Source organism: Columba livia, unplaced genomic scaffold (genome assembly GCF_036013475.1).
Source record: "Columba livia isolate bColLiv1 breed racing homer unplaced genomic scaffold, bColLiv1.pat.W.v2 Scaffold_2083, whole genome shotgun sequence".
Taxonomy (NCBI): domain Eukaryota; kingdom Metazoa; phylum Chordata; class Aves; order Columbiformes; family Columbidae; genus Columba; species Columba livia.
Genome location: NW_027043218.1, coordinates 1 through 15800, shown reverse-complemented (window position 1 = coordinate 15800; position 15800 = coordinate 1).

Here is a 15800-nt window from a genome sequence, read left to right as displayed (position 1 = left end):
CTGTCCATTGTGTGTATGTGGTGAGATGAACCCAAGTGAGCACAAATGCCAGCAGCTATTCCTTGGGGTGCCATAAAGGTCAGTGGGACAGAGATGGTGTTCAGGGGTCTCTTCCAACCTGCGTTATTGTAGGATTCCATGAATCTTTTCCTTGGAGAGCTCTTTGACATCAGAATAGACAAAGGAAGGAGAACAAAAGCAGAGGCAGAAGCAGAGATGTAAAATGTCCCAGAGTAAATACAGCAGCTCCTCTGAGGAACGTTTCTCCACTCAAACCCTTGATAGGAAATCTATTGGATAAATTTGATGAAAGCAGCTTAGTTTGATCTGCTCACACACTGGACCACAAGGAGGGTGATGGTGGGTACGATGCCATGTGGTCACTTGAGTCTCAGGAACTCATAGTCCAGTAGGAACCAATGGGTGTGGAGGGCACTGTGAGGTCACTTCTGCCTCTGCAGGGGATTGGCCAACAGCAGGAACAGGGCTGGGAAAGGACTGTGAGGTCACACACACGAGACGAGCAATCGGGCCCAATCAGCATGGCTGGATGAAAGGCAGGTCCTGCTTGACCACCCTGATCTCTTCTGTGACAAGGTGACCCGCTGAGCAGATGAGGGAAAGTCTGTCGTGGGGAGTGAATCCGCCACACGGGCTGTGGGTGTTGTGTCCTTAGACTGCAGTAAAGCCTTTGACACCGTGTCCCACAGCATCTCCTGGAGAAGCTGCAGCTCATGGCCTGGATGGTGTATCTGCGATGGATAAAGAACTGGCTGGGAGGCATTTTGTCCCCTGGAGCCATTTGTCCCCTTCCTGTTCACCTGGGCATCCCATGAATGCATCACTGCTCTACCCCAGTGTAGACAGGCACAAGGCCTTCTCCTCCTGGACCTCTCACCTCACCTGTGCCACTGGTTTCTACAGCAGCCCCATCCTGGACTGTGGGATGCCCAGAACAGCCCTCGCAAGACAGTTTGACAAAGCCTTTTTTCTACACCTTCCCCACATCCCTGCTCAATCCCCTCATGTACAGATCAAGGACCAGAAAGGTTGGGTACAAGGGGGACATTGAGAAAAATGGTCAGGAAAGCTTAGAGATGCACAGAGAGCCCATCAACATGTTGGCAAGCTGCTCTCTCTGAACAAGCCCAGAAGACCAGCACAGCATTTGCTGTGTCCCAGAAACTCGCCTGGAAGGTTGGGATATGGAGAAAAGGTTTGGTCTGGGAAGGGACAGACAGGCGCTGGTGGAACTGGCTGGTGTGACCGTGAGACGTCTCTCCAACACCTCAGAAAAGTCCTGGCTCTCAGGGAGGCTGCATGGTCCTCTGAGAAAGAAAACAGCAAAAATGACTTATCATGGAATCATAGAATAATTGTGGCTGGAAGAGACCCTTAAGATCATCAAGTCCAACCATAACCTAAATCTGGCACTAAACCATGTCCCTAAGGACCTCTTCTGTATGTCTTTTAAACACCTTCAGTGATGGTGACTCCACAACCTCACTGGGCAGTCTGTTCCATTGCTTCAAAACCCTTTCCATTAAGAATTTATTCCTCATATCCAATCTAAACCTTCTCATGTGCAACTTGAGGCCATTTCCTCTCGTCCTATCACTTGTTACTTGGGACAAGAGACCAACACCCTCCATGACAAAACCTCCTTTCAGGCAGCTGTAGAGAGTAATAAGGTCTCCCCTCAGCCTCCTGTTCTCAAGGCTGAACAGCCCCAGCTCCCTCAACCGCTCCTCGTCAGACTGGTGCTCCAGACCCTTCACCAGCCTTGTCACCCTCCTCTGAACTCTCTCCAGCACCTCAAAGTCTTCCTTGCCATGAGGGGCCTAAAACAGACCCCAGGAATCAAGGTGCAGCCTCACCAGTGCCCAGTACAAAGGGATGATCACTTCTCTAGTCCTGCTAAAGCTCTGATTGAATCAAGGCTTGAACACCTTGGTGTGACCAGTTGGTGACAGGTTGGACTGCAGACTCCTGAGGTCCCTTCAACCTCAGTTCTCTCATGATCCCATTGTGATGTTGGGCTCTGTTTCAGACTGGAGCAGAGCAGGTGATGATGGGGCAGGATCCACCTGTGCTGTAGGTGACCATCTAAACCAACATCTCAGCCAGGGAACCAGCCAACACCTCAGTGTGACTCGCTCTGGGCAACGTGTGAGGAGTCCTGGGCAGGGAAGGTTCAGAGGGCATGGGGCGCTGTGCAAGACACAACATGATCTTGGCTTCATGCCTGCAGGCCCATCAGATGTCAGTTGATGTCAATGGATATTAAAATAAGAAGAATTGAAGACAAAGATCCAAAGCAAAGGAGCGTGTCAACCTTCTTTTTCTTTCTTTGTTTCTTTGTTTCTTTGTTTGTTTGTTTCTTTCTTTCTTTTTCTTTCTTTCTTTCCTTATTTTTATTTATTACTGTATGTATTTATGTATTTATTTACGTATTTAAGTATTTATGTATTTAAGTATTTATTTACTTATTTACTTACTTACATACTTATTTATTTACTTATTTATTTAGTTAGTTATTTACTTACTGATTTATTTATTTATTTGCTTATTTATTTATTTATTTATTTATTTATTTATTTATTCATTTTAAAGTCTTTCTAGGGGAGTCTCTTTTCTTTGGAAAGGAAAGAGTTCTCCAGAACTGGTAATGGATTTAGGACACTGATGTCTTCAGCTCCAGGGACACAAACACCTGGTGCCAGTGTAGATGCCCCGGGAACCCCTGCCCAGGCTCCACCTGCACTGCAAGGTGCTCTGGTCTCCCCAGGTCCTGTGTGATAGATGCCAATCCCAGGCCAGCACCTCAGGTACACTGGGGCCCTAAAATGGCCCTGGCTGTTTATGGTGAGACAGCTGATGACTGATGTCTGTCTGGAAGTGTACTAAGGATAGGAGAGGAAATACTGGTCTTCCCCCGTACTTCTATTACCAACACTCTATTATTTCATCTCCATCGTCATTCAGGAGTTCCCACCTCTCCTGATTAAATGCCCCTGTCCAAGGACAACTTTCCAGCACTGTCTGGACGTTTGCCCTTCCCAGTGCTCTCAGGTTTCTCCTCCACTTGCTCTTTGGTCATTCAGTGGCCTCTCAGCTGTCTGGTTTCTGCTTTGAGCTTCAGGGAGTTACAAACTTGCCCCATTCTTCAGAGCTCTAATTAACATGGCAGTCAACACGTTCATTGTGTTTATTTCTATCCTCTCCTGTCTCTCTGTCTAAACCAGTCCTTGTGTGGGTGTCCCTTGTGGATGCTGGACCTCATCAGATCCAGCTTACACACACAGCTGAGGAAAGTGTTTTGCTGTTTATTAAACTGATGTAGGAAAAGTGATGCAATCTGTGGTGGCCAATGAGGGAACCGGCAGACTGGGGGTGGGGGTGAGAAGCCAGGTTGTCCATACAGTGTTCCTTCCCTTTCTCCTGCTCCCTTCGCTTTCTCCCTCTGTCCCATATCTTTCTTCCCGACTTGTCTCTTGGAGACTTTGGGCCACTTTGGCCCCAAGTCTGGGCATGGATTGACCAGTTTTCAGAGGCCTGGCTGGTGACAGGAGGGACAGCAGGCAGTGACAGGCCCGGGGCTGACAGGCTCCCCCTCCCCTAGGGGGCGCTCGGCTGCCACACCCAGCTGACATAGAACCTTTGTCACAATGCCCGCTACCGTGGCGAGGATGCGGTGACTCTGCAGGTGACAGGGACACTGCAGGACTTGGTGTCAGCTCAGCAATTTCTCAGTTCCCCAAAGAAGTGGAATTCTGCCAATTGCTGCCTTTGCTCTTGAAAGGATGTCATCAGGTGGGTGTTTTGGTGTAATACACTGAAAACCAGAGCAGAAATAGTGAAATATTCCCATGAGATGCATGATCCCTGCACCAAAGCACCATGACTCAGCCTAAGTAGATCTGCAGCTTTTTTTTTTGTACTGCCAGCAGATTGTGGAAGTACAGTATAAAAACCATCCTTATGGAGATATCTTCATATTTTAGGCTTAGTCTAAGTGTCTGAAGTAGCTGGGGTTTTTCCTTGGGCCTAATCCATAAGGTCTTATGGCTTTCCTCCTCGTCTGAAGACAAATGTGCTAGAAACTATGAAGCAAAAGAATATCCTGCAGCCTAGCCTTGCCTTGCCTGTCCTTGCCTGTTCTTGCCTTGCCTTATTTCCTTGTCATCCTTTTCTCTGTCCCATCCTCTCTCACTAACCCCTCGTCTGGCTGCATGTTTCTTCTTTCCTTTTCTCTCACTCTCCTGCTTCCTGCCTCTTTTCTTTCAGTTCCTCCATCTCACTCCTGCAGCCCAACACTACTTTTATTCTTCCTTCCCTTTCTCCTGCTCCCTTCACTTTCTCCCTCTGTCCTATATCTTTCTTCCCGACTTGTCTCTTGGAGACTTTGGGCCACTTTGGCCCCAAGTCTGGGCATCCTCTCTCACTAACCCCTCTTCTGGCTGCATGGATTAGAGTTAGGGTTAGGATTCTGTTTAGAGGTCAGGTTAGGGTTAGATTTCATGTTAGGGATAGTGTCGGTTTAGGTTGTTTTAAGGGTTATTGTTAAAGTTAGTTTAGTGATAGGGTTATGGTTAGGTTAAGGTTAGGGTTTAGGTTTAGTGTTAGGACTAGGTTTCAAGTTAGGGTTAGAGTTAGTATTAAGGTTTAGGCTTACCATTAAGGTTATAGTTAGTGTTAGGGGTCACCATTAGGGTTATCATAAGTGTTGGGTTTCTTTTAGGGAGTAGTGTTATGGTTAGTTGAACTGGTTAGGGTTAGGTAGGGTTAGTTTCAGGGTTTAGGGGTTATTGCTCGAGTAAGGGTGAGGTTTAGAATGATGGTTACTGGCTAGGGTTAGGGTTAAGATTTAGGGCTGAGGTTTACAGTCCGATTTAGGGAGTTGGTGTTAGGCTCTAGGTATTAGGGAGAAGAATTAGGGTTAAATTGAAGGATAAGATTATGGCTAGGATAAGTGGTTATGACTTAGGTTTAGGGTTATATTTCCTTTTAGGGTTAGATTAGAGTCAGTGATTGGGTAGCGTTACCAGTTAGGGAGACAGTTTAGAGTTAGCGTTTGATGTTAGCGTTAGATTTTGGGTTGGGGGTATTGTTAGGTTAGGGTTTGGATTTCTGTTTATGTGATGTTAGTCTTAGGGTTAGAGTTAGGGGTTTGTCTTAAATTTTAGGATTAGATTTAGGATTAGTATTTAGGTTTACATTTAGGCTTAAGTTTTAGGATTTGGTTTAGGGTAATGGTTGGATTAGGGTTAGTGTTAGGGGTTCCAGAGTTGTCTTAGGGCTAGAGTTAAGTTTTGGGGTTAGTTTTAGGGGTAGGGTTAGATTAAGGTTTAGGGTTAGAATCAGGGTTAAGGCATTGAATTAGTTTTAGAGTTAGGGTTAGAGGTTGGTCTTAGATTTAGGCTTTGCTTTAGGATTACAGTAAGTGATTGGACTAACATTAGAGGTTTAGATTTAGGGATAGGTGTTAGGGGTAGTGTTAGGGTTATTATTAGGGTTTGATTAGGATTAGGTTTAGGGTTTTTGGGTAGGGATGTGGTTAGTTGTAAAGGTTAGTATTAGGGTTACTGTTAGGAGTCAGGATTAAGGTTAGGAGTTAGGGAATAGTGTTAGTATAAGCAGTTAGACTTCATGTTTAGGGGGAAAGGGTAGGAATATGGATTTGTAAGTATTACAGTTATAGTTAGGTTTAGGTTAGGGGTGAGTGTTAGGGGTTAGAGTTAGAATTAGGGTTAGGGGTTAGGGTTAGGGGTAAGGGTTAGAGGTCAGCTTAGGGGTTACTATTATAATTTTGATTAGATTTAGGGTTAGAATTAGGCTTAGATTTTAGACTTAGAGTTAAGATTTGAATTAAAGATAGGGATTAGGATTAGGGTTGGGGTAAGGATTGGATTAGAGTTAGATGTTGGGGTTAGGAGTTTTGTTATTTGGATGGTCAGGTTTAGGTTTTAGATTTCTATTGAAGAGTTAGGCTAGGACACTGGGTTAGGGTTAGAGGTAGTGTTACTGTTATTTTTGGGATAGGGGTTTAGGGTTAAAGTTTATCTTAGAATGATGGGTTAGGATTTAGCATTAGATTAGAGCTAGGTGTAGGTTAGGCTTTAGGGTTAGGCTTAGAGGTTGAGTTAATGGTTTGGGTTAGATATTAGGGTTGGGTTAGTGTTAATTTTAGTATAAGTGCTTAGGGTTGGCGGCTGGGTTCAGGAGCTAGAGATAGAAATGGGGCTAGGATTAGATGAGGGTTATGTTTAGTTTTAAGGTTTCGTTTAGAGTAAATTTAGGGGTTAGGCTTAGATTTCAGGTTAGAATTAGGGTTAGTGTTGGGTCTGGGTTAGGGTTAGGTTAGGTTAGTTTCGGCTTACCATTAGGTTAGGTTAGTGATAGGGTTAGTGTTAGTTTAGGCTTATAGTTTAGGGTTGGGGTTAGGTTTAGGTTTTCTGTTAGGGTTAGAGTCAGGGTTAGGGCTCAGTTTTAGATTTATGGTTAGAATTAGTGGTAGGGGTTAGGATTAAGGTTAGGGTAAGGGTTGGAATAGTGTTAGGTTTCGGGGTTAGGGTGTAGTGTTAGGGTCAGTTGAAGTTAGGTTTATGGGTTAGGGACAGGGATAGGGTTAGGGGTTAAGTTTAGATTTAGGTTTATGATTAAAGTTAGAGGTAGGGTTAGGGTTTGAGTTTAGGCTTAGACTGAGGCTTTGATTTAGGATTAGAGTGAGGGTATGGGTTAAGCATTATGGTTAGATTTTTTTAAGGGATAGGTGTTAGGGGGTAGGCTTACAGTTAGGATTAGGTTGTGAATAGGGTTAGGGTTTGGGGATGGGGGTAGAGATTAGGTTAGGGTTAGAGTTATGGTTTAGAGGTTAGGACCAGGGCTGAGGTTTAGCAATGAATGTTCATATATGTGGTTATGGTTAGGGGTTAGTTTTATGGGTTAGGGGAAGGGTTAGTGATTAGGGAATGAGTTAGTATTATAGTTAAGGATAGGGTTAGGGTTAGCAGTTATGAGTTAGGCTTAGGGTTTCAGCTAGGGTTAGATGATGGTTAGGGTTAGAGTTGGCATTACCAGTTGGGGGAAGGGTTAGAGTTAGGGTGTGGTGTTACAGTTTTGGTTAGGGGTAGAGTTAGTGTTAGATGTTTAGGGTTAGACTTGGAGTTAGGTTTAAGAATTACAGTTGAGGTTAGTGTTAGGGTACAAGTTAGGGCTTAGTTTAAGGGTTAAGTTAGGTTTAAGAGTTAGGATTGCATTTAGGGTTAGCACTAGGGTTATCATTTAGATAAGGGTTAGTGTTGGATAAGGTTTAGAGTTAGGTTTAAATTTGGGCTAGGGAATAGAGTTCGAGTCAGGGTCAGGATTAGAGTACAGGTAAGGTTTAGGGGTAAGGACCTATGGTTAGTGCTTGGGGTTAGGCATTTGAGTTAGGGTTAGGGGTTAGTTTTCAGGTTAGTGTTAGGCTTACTGTTAGGGTTAGGCTTAGGAGTTAGGGTTAGGGTTAGAATTGCGGTAATGGCTTGGGGTTACAGTTAGATTAGTTCTAGGTTAGTGTTAGGGTTGGTGGTAGGGGTTTATTTAGGGTTAGGGGTTAGGGAGTAGTGTTATTCTAAGTGGTTAGGATTACTGTAAGGGGGTAGGGTTAGGGGTGGGGATAGGGTTAAGTTTAGAATGATGGGTTAGGGTTGCAGTTAGGGTTTGGGATTGGGGGTAGAGTTAGGTTTCAGGACAGGGGTTTGGGTTCAGATTAGATTCAGGGTTAGGATTTAGGATAAGGATTAGGCTTTTGGTAAGTGTTGGGTTAGTGTTATGGGTTGGGGATACGGAGTAGTGGAAGTTGTTGGGAGTAGGTTTAGGTACTAGGGTTAGATTTAGGGTTAGGGTTTGGATTTACATTTTGGGTTTGGTTAGTGTTCAGGTTGGAGTTAGTGTTAGTGGTTAGTTTTAGATTTACAGTTAGGGTTAGGTTTAGGGGCCAGGGAGTTGTGTCAGTGGAAGTGGTTTAGGTTAGGGGTTTGTTTTAGGATTTAGGGTTTGAATTAGGGTTAAGTTTCAGATTAGATTTAGGTTTAGGGTGTAGATTAGAGTTAGGGGATGGTGTTTACAGTTAGACTTCTGGTTAGGGGTTTGGATGAGGTTTACAGCTCGGATTAGATTAGTGTTAGGATAGAGTTAGTGTTAGGGCTAAGGATTAGGTTTCAGAGTTAGGGAATAGTGTTAGTGTAAGCAGTTAGGGTTAGGTGTTAATATTAGGGTTGAAGGGTAGGATTAGGGTTAGGATTACGGGTAAGTATTAGAGTTAGATTAGGTTTAGAAGAGGGTTAGAATGAAGGGTTGGAGTTAGCGTTAGGGGTTAGTTTTATGTTTTGGGTTAGAGTTAGGATTACGTTTTAGCTTTAGATTTAGGTTAGAGTTAGGGATGGGGTTAGCATTAGGGTTAGGGTTAGCGTTAGGCAGTAGTGATAGTGGAATGGTCAGAGTTAGGTTTTAGATTTCTATTGGAGATTGAGGTTGGTTTTGGCATTTACGGTTAGAATTCTGGTGAGTGATTAGGGGGTAGTGTTAGTGTAAGTCGTTAGGATTAGTGGAAGGGGTTAGTTTTAGGAGGTAGGGGTAGGGATAGCATTAGTGCTACGTTAATGGGTAAAGGTTTGAATTAGGGATATTTTAGGGTTAGAGTCAGTCGTAAGAGTTGCAGGTTAGGATTTAGGGTTAGGGCTTGTTTTTTTTAGTGTTTGGTTTAGGCCTAGTGTTAATATGATGGGTTAGGGTTAGCTTTAGGGTTAGGCTGGGGTTATGTTTTAGGGTTAGGTCACATTAGGGTGATATTTCAGGTAAGAGTTAGGGTAAGGCTAGGGTTAGGGTTAGTTTTAGTGTGTTTAAGGTAAGGGGAAGGCATAGGTTTAGGGTTAGGATTAGGTTTTGGGTTATACTAGGGTTAGTTTTAGGGTTAGGGGTTTTGGTTTAGGTCAGATTTTGGGCAAGAGGTAGGGTTAGGGTGGTGGTTGGGTTAATGTTATGGTTAGTTTTAGGTGAATGCTAGGTGTAGGGTAAGTTTTAAGTGCAGGGGTTAGGATTAGGGTTAGGGTAAGGGATGGATAAGTGTTAGGGTTAGGTCTTAGGGAGTGGTGTCAGTGGAAGTGGTTGGGGCTGGGGTTTAGCTCAGGGTCCCAGGGGGATTTGTGAGGTACCAAGGCCTGGATGAAGAGCTCCCTTCTTGGTCGCACACATCCCAAAAGACAGGGACACGTCTGTGCCTGATCTGCCTGGCGCTGTCCCACCAGCAGTGGCAGATGCGTCCTGGAGAGGAGTGGAGCTGCCAGGCACTGTCAGAGGATCTCCCTGAGGTGCCACTCGCTGCCCACCCAGACTCACACCCTGTCCCTGGCTGTGACAGATACAGCAGCTACGAGCTCTGGACACAGGACACAACAGTCCAACAGCAGAGACCATCTCTCCTGTCCTGAAAGACTCTTATGACCCTGGAGCCCAAAGCCACGGACCACATGAACTCATTGGACATTTTAGAGGTGTGGCCTATAGACTGAGGAGTGAGATCTGTGTGTATATCCAGAGACAGGAAAGTGCTGTTGATTAACTGGAATGTATTGGAGAGTGTGGGACCCGGGCACAACACAGATGGTACAGAATAAGGGGGGGCACTGTCCTGGTTTCAGCTGGGAGAGAGTTCATTTTCTTCCTAGTAGCTGGTAGAGTGCGGTGTGTTGGATTTAATCTGAGAAGAATGTTGCTAGCACAGGGATGTTTGGGTTGTTGCTAAGCCATGTTTATCCCAAACCAAGGACTTTTCAGCAAGGAGGCTGGAGATGCACAAGAAGCTGGGAGGGGCACAGGCAGGACAGCTGGCCCAAGTGGCCAAAGGGCTGTTCCACACCGTATGATGTCATGCTTGGTGTGTAAACTAGAGAAAAGTTATCTGGGGGACCGCTGTTTGGGATCTGGCTGTGTGTCACTCGATGGGTTGTGAGCAATTGCATTGTGCGTGACTTGGTTTATATCTCCTCTTATTATTATTACCATTTTTGCAATTACTACTATTACTACTGCCATCCTTATTATTATAATTACTATTACTATAATTATTTTATTTATTATCATTATAATATTATATTTGTTGTAGCTGTTGTAGCTATTGTAGCTGTTTTAGCTGTTGTTGCTATTGTAGCTATTGTTGCTGTCATTGCTATTGTAGCTATTGTAGCTATTGTTGCTGTTGTTATTGTTTGCCCTTTCTGTCTCATTAAACTGTCTTCATTTTAACCCAAGATGTATGTTTCTTTCCTGATTCCCTCTCCCATCCCACTGGGCTGGAGGGAGTAAGAGAAGGGCTGTGTGTGATGTTCAGCTGCCTGCTGGGTTCAACAAAACAGTCCTGGTAAAAGGAGTGATCATGCAAGGTGTCCCAGAGGAAGAGGCGAACCTGAGGAGGGCACAGGGTAACAAGGGCCCTTCAATGCCAGGACAGGCTGTGAGGAGCCAGGATGCCAAAAGATGTCAGACTGGAGAACGTTTCAGGACACCGTCTTGGTTCAGCCCTCCCCTGCCCTTGGTGCCATGAGAGACATCCCATGGTCCTGCCCAGCCTTGTCCTGGGCTCCTGAGCCAGCTGGGAAGATGGCAAGGGCTCAGCAGCAGTGATCCTCATCCAGCTGGCTCTGTTTCCCAGCCCAACCAGCGTGGCCAGAGCAGAGTCAGCCCATGGCCCCAGGGCACCACAGCCCCTCGCTCTGCAGAGCAGCATCGCCAGCTCAGGGCCCTGTGGGGAGCACAGGGAGGCAACCAGGACCAGCCGGCCAGGCCAGGCTGGACACCCTCACCTGGGGAAAGGGATGTCCCTGGAGAAGAGCAAGGGAGCATTTCTGTGCCTGCAGGGAGGAATCCAGGAGGAAGAGAAACCTCTTTCTGCAGACACTCCTTTGGGTCAGGCTGCTCTGTTGCTGGAGCAGGACTCTTGTTCTGGTCTGAGGAGAGGGGCTGGCACGGATGGACACAGCTCATCTGTGGTGGGGATCTGCTGGAGCTGAATCTGCTTTTCCTGTCTGTCCACACCTCCTCAGGAGACACTCTGCATCGGTATCCATGGGGGAATTCTGCTATCACATCTTCAAAGTGCTCACTGCCGAAACAGTGTCATCCTCACCAACTTCTCTGTCATCCTCACACAAGATAAATCAACCCATGTCATTGGGCAGCTCCATATATCTGAGCTGATCCTTCACACAGGGGGATCCCTCTGTCCTACCCTCCCTGAGACTCTCTCCAGCAGACCCTGTATCCTTCAGCTGAAACACCACAGCTCAGCAAGCTGTCCCACCTCACCTCATATCATCCAAAAATGTCACAGTGCTTGGACAAGACATGGGGCACCTCCTGGCAGTGGATGTTCGGAAGCTTGTTCAGTGCTGCACCACCTGGGTTTCCACCATCCAGAGGGACACAGATTGCCTCTGTGATAGCCCTCTTGTAGAGCCAGACCTAATGAACAGCACTTTAAACAACACCTCAGAGTCTGAGTGCATTTCTTTCTGGGTTCATACCAGACCAGCATCAACTGGGGAAAAACACTCTCCCAGCACTCTTGGATGCAAACCCCCTGGTCCCAAGGGCTGGTAAGGCTGCAGTTTGCTCATGAAACCCCTGGACTGATCCCCATCCACCACAGTTGTTGCCCTCCAGAGTCCTGCCTGAGAGCACAAAGGCCTGGAAGACTTTGCTGGTGACATCTGATGCAAAGACACGGAGACATCTCAGGTCTACCTACACCTTGTCTTACTAAGTTCAGTAGTAGTCTCACAGTATTTAGGATTCTCCTTTAGCTGTTTCTGAAGTAGCAACAGCTTATCTTGACGACCTTCCATTCCTTTTGTAGTTTTAATTGTGTTCTGATATGAACCATTGCTGTGCCTGGAGGACGCTGTCCTTGAAAACTAAATGTATCCAGGCATATTGTGAAAGTATTTGGTCTTTTTGTTGATTGTATCATCAAGAGACGGAGTGAAGATCCCTGTGTGATGTGCTGCTTGTCCATGCAATGCCTGGAACTGTTGGGTAGAGAAGAGCCCAACCTTGCTTTTCTGATGACATCTGATGGCTGATGTCCCTGGGAAAGTAATGGAACAGCTTCTCCTTGGTGCCATCTCAAGGCATATCAAGGATAAGAGGGTTATTAGGGGCAGTCAGCATGGCTTTACCAAGGGTAAGTCATGCTTGACCAACCTCATAGCCTTTTATGAGAATGTAACAAGGTGGATGGACGATGGCAGAGCGGTGGATGTGGTCTACCTTGACTTCAGTAAAGCCTTTGACACAGTCTCCCACAGCATCCTCACAGCTAAGTTGAGGAGGTGTGGTCTAGACAATAGAGTAGTGAGGTGGGTTGCAAACTGGCTTAAGGAGAGAAGCCAGAGAGTGGTAGTCAATGGTGCGGAGTCTAGTTGGAGGCCAGTATCCAGTGCAGTGCCTCAGGGGTAAGTACTGGGGCCAATATTATTCAGTATATTCATTAACGATTTAGACGAGGGAATAGAGTGCACTATCAGCAAGTTTGCTGATGACACCAAGCTGGGAGGAGTGGCTGACACACCAGAAGGCTGTGCTGCCATCCAGCGGGACCTGGACAGGCTGGAGAGTTGGGCGGGGAATAACCTGATGAAATTTAACAAGGGCAAGTGTAGAGTCCTGAATCTGGGCAGGAACAACCCCAGGTTCCAGTATAGGTTGGGAAATTACATATTAGAGAGCAGTGCAGGGGAAAGGGACCTGGGGGTCCTGTGGACAACAGGATGACCATGAGCCAGCCCTGTGCCCTTGTGGCCAGGAAGGCCAATGGCATCCTGGGGTGTATTAGAAGGGGGTGGTTAGTAGATCAAGAGAGGTCCTCCTTCCCCTCTACTCCACCCTGGTGAGACCCCATCTGGAATATTGTGTCCAGTTCTGGGCCCCTCAGTTCAAGAAGGACAGGGAACTGCTGGAGAGGGTCCAGCGTAGGGCAACCAAGATGATTAAGGGAGTGGAGCATCTCCCTTATGAAAAAAGGCTGAGGGAGCTGGGGCTCTTTAGTTTGGAGAAGAGGAGACTAAGGGGGGACCTCATTAATGTTTATAAATATATAAAGGGTGAGTGCCATGAGGATGGAGCCAGGCTCTTCTCGGTGGCCAACAATGATAGGACAAGGGGTAATGGGATCAAGCTGGAACACAAGAGGTTCCGCTTAAATTTGAGAAAAAACTTCTTCTCAGTGAGGGTAACAGAGCACTGAACAGGCTGCCCAGGAAGGTTGTGGAGTCTCCTTCTCTGGAGACATTCAAAACCCACCTGGACATGTTCCTGTGCGACCTCACCTGGGCGTTCCTGCTCCAGCAGGGGGATTGGACTGGATGATCTTCTGAGGTCCCTTCCAATCCCAAACATACTGTGATACTGTGATACTGTGACAGTGTAGGATGGACTGTGGTGGACATGACCAAGGGTGAGGCTGGATGTCCCTGAAAGAGCCAAGGTCTTTGTCCCCTTGGTTATGGCTGATGCCTCTGTCAATGAGGCCTAAGAAAAGGCACAGTCGTCATGGCAATGGGGCTTCTTTGCCTCCTTGCACCCCCCCAGGGAGACAGGGAGGTATGACACCATTGTCCTTCACTTGGCATCACACTCCCCACAGCCCCAGGAAGAGCCCTGAGCCACCTGTGAGGGACAGGATCTCCCTTCCCAGGGGCAGGGGCTCAAGGCTTGGCCATTGTCCTTCATCAGACAAACCAAGGGCTTTCTCAGCATCAGAGCTGCTGCACTTTGCCTTTGCCTGATGCAATCACAGCCTCCAATTATCTGCTCTAACGAGTCCCTGGGGAGGCTTTGTCAGTAACAGCCCTCAGTGGGGCCCATTAATGCTTCAAGGTACTTTGGAGATTGCTCTGGCTTGGACTTCTTGAGCAGATTCTTCAGTCTGTCCTTGGTAGCTGAGGTTCATGGACTCAACACCAAATACGCCATGGGGCTCATTAAAACACAGAAAGACCTAACGAGCAATGTTTCTTCCTGTAATTTTCTTTAAACCTTCCAGACTTGTAGAACTAACTGGAGAGGTTTCAATGGGACACTTGCTGATGAAGATTTCAAAGAAGATTTCATAAAGGAGGGTTTTTCTTTCCAGGGTGTTTTCTGTCATTTTCCAGTGTATAGAAGAAGTGACAGCAGCATTCTACACTGGACATTGATCCCGAGGGTCTCCTGAAGACATCTGGACAGGCAGGAGAACAGTCCTTGAGGCTGGACACTGTATGGACAACCTGGCTCCTCACCCCCACCCCCAGTCTGCCGGTTCCCTCATTGGCCACCACAGATTGCATCACTTTTCCTCCATCAGACTTCTCCACTGAGCTCTGCAGGAGATGCTGCAGCTCCTGTGCACCAGCTCCACCTGCTCTGCTGTGCAAACACTGCACAGTTCAATAAACAGCAGAACACTTTCCTCAGCTGTGTGTGTAAGCTGGATCTGATGAGGTCCAGCATCCACAAGGGACACCCACACAAGAACTGGTTTAGACAGAGAGACTGGAGAGGATCGAAATAAACACAATGAACGTGTTGACTGCCATGTTAATTAGAGCTCTGAAGAATGGGCAAGTTTGCAACTCCCTGAAGCTCAAAGCAGAAACCAGACAGTTGAGAGGCCACTGAACGACCAAAGAGCAAGTGGAGGAGAAACCTGAGAGCACTGGGAAGGGCAAACGTCCAGACAGTGCTGGAAAGTTGTCCTTGGGCAGGGACATTTAATCAGGAGAGGTGGGAACTCCTGATTGACGAGGGACATGAAATACTAGAGTGTTGGTAATAGAAGTACAGGGGAAGACCAATATTTCTTCTCGTACCCTTAGTACATCTTTCATCAGCTGTCTCACCATAAACAGCCAGGGCCATTTTAGGGCCCAGTGTACCTGAGGTGCTGGCCTGGGATTGGCATCTCTCACACAGGACCTGGGGAGACCAGAGCACCTTGCAGTGCAGGTGGAGCCTGGGCAGGGGTTCCCGGGGCATCTACACTGGCACCAGGTGTTTGTGTCCCTGGAGCTGAAGACATTTGTGTCCTAAACCCATGCCCAGTTCTGGAATACTCTTTCATTAACTGACTTCTGATGGCCCTACAAGCATTAAGCCAAGATCACGTTGTGTCTTGCACAGCGCCCCATGCCCTCTGAACCTTCCCTGCCCAGGACTCCTCACACGTTGCCCAGAGCGAGTCACACTGAGGGGTTGGCTGGTTCACGGGCTGAGATGTTGGTTTAGATGGTCACCTACAGCACAGGTGGATCCTGCCCCATCATTGTCTGCTCTGCTCCAGTCTGAAACAGAGCCCAACATCACAATGGGATCATGAGAGAACTGAGGTTGAAGGGACCTCAGGAGTCTGCAGTCCAACCTGTCACCAACTGGTCACACCAAGGTGTTCAAGCCTTGATTCAATCAGAGCTTTAGCAGGACTAGAGAAGTGATCATCCCTTTGTACTGGGCACTGGTGAGGCTGCACCTTGAATCCTGGGGTCAGTTTTAGGCCCCTCATGGCAAGGAAGACATTGAGGTGCTGGAGAGAGTTCAGAGGAGGGTGACAAGGCTGGTGAAGGGTCTGGAGCACCAGTCTGACGAGGAGCGGTTGAGGGAGCTGGGGCTGTTCAGCCTTGAGAACAGGAGGCTGAGGAGAGACCTTATTACTCTCTACAGCTGCCTGAAAGGAGGTTTTATCATGGAGGGTGTTGGTCTCTTGTCCCAAGTAGCAAGTGACAGGA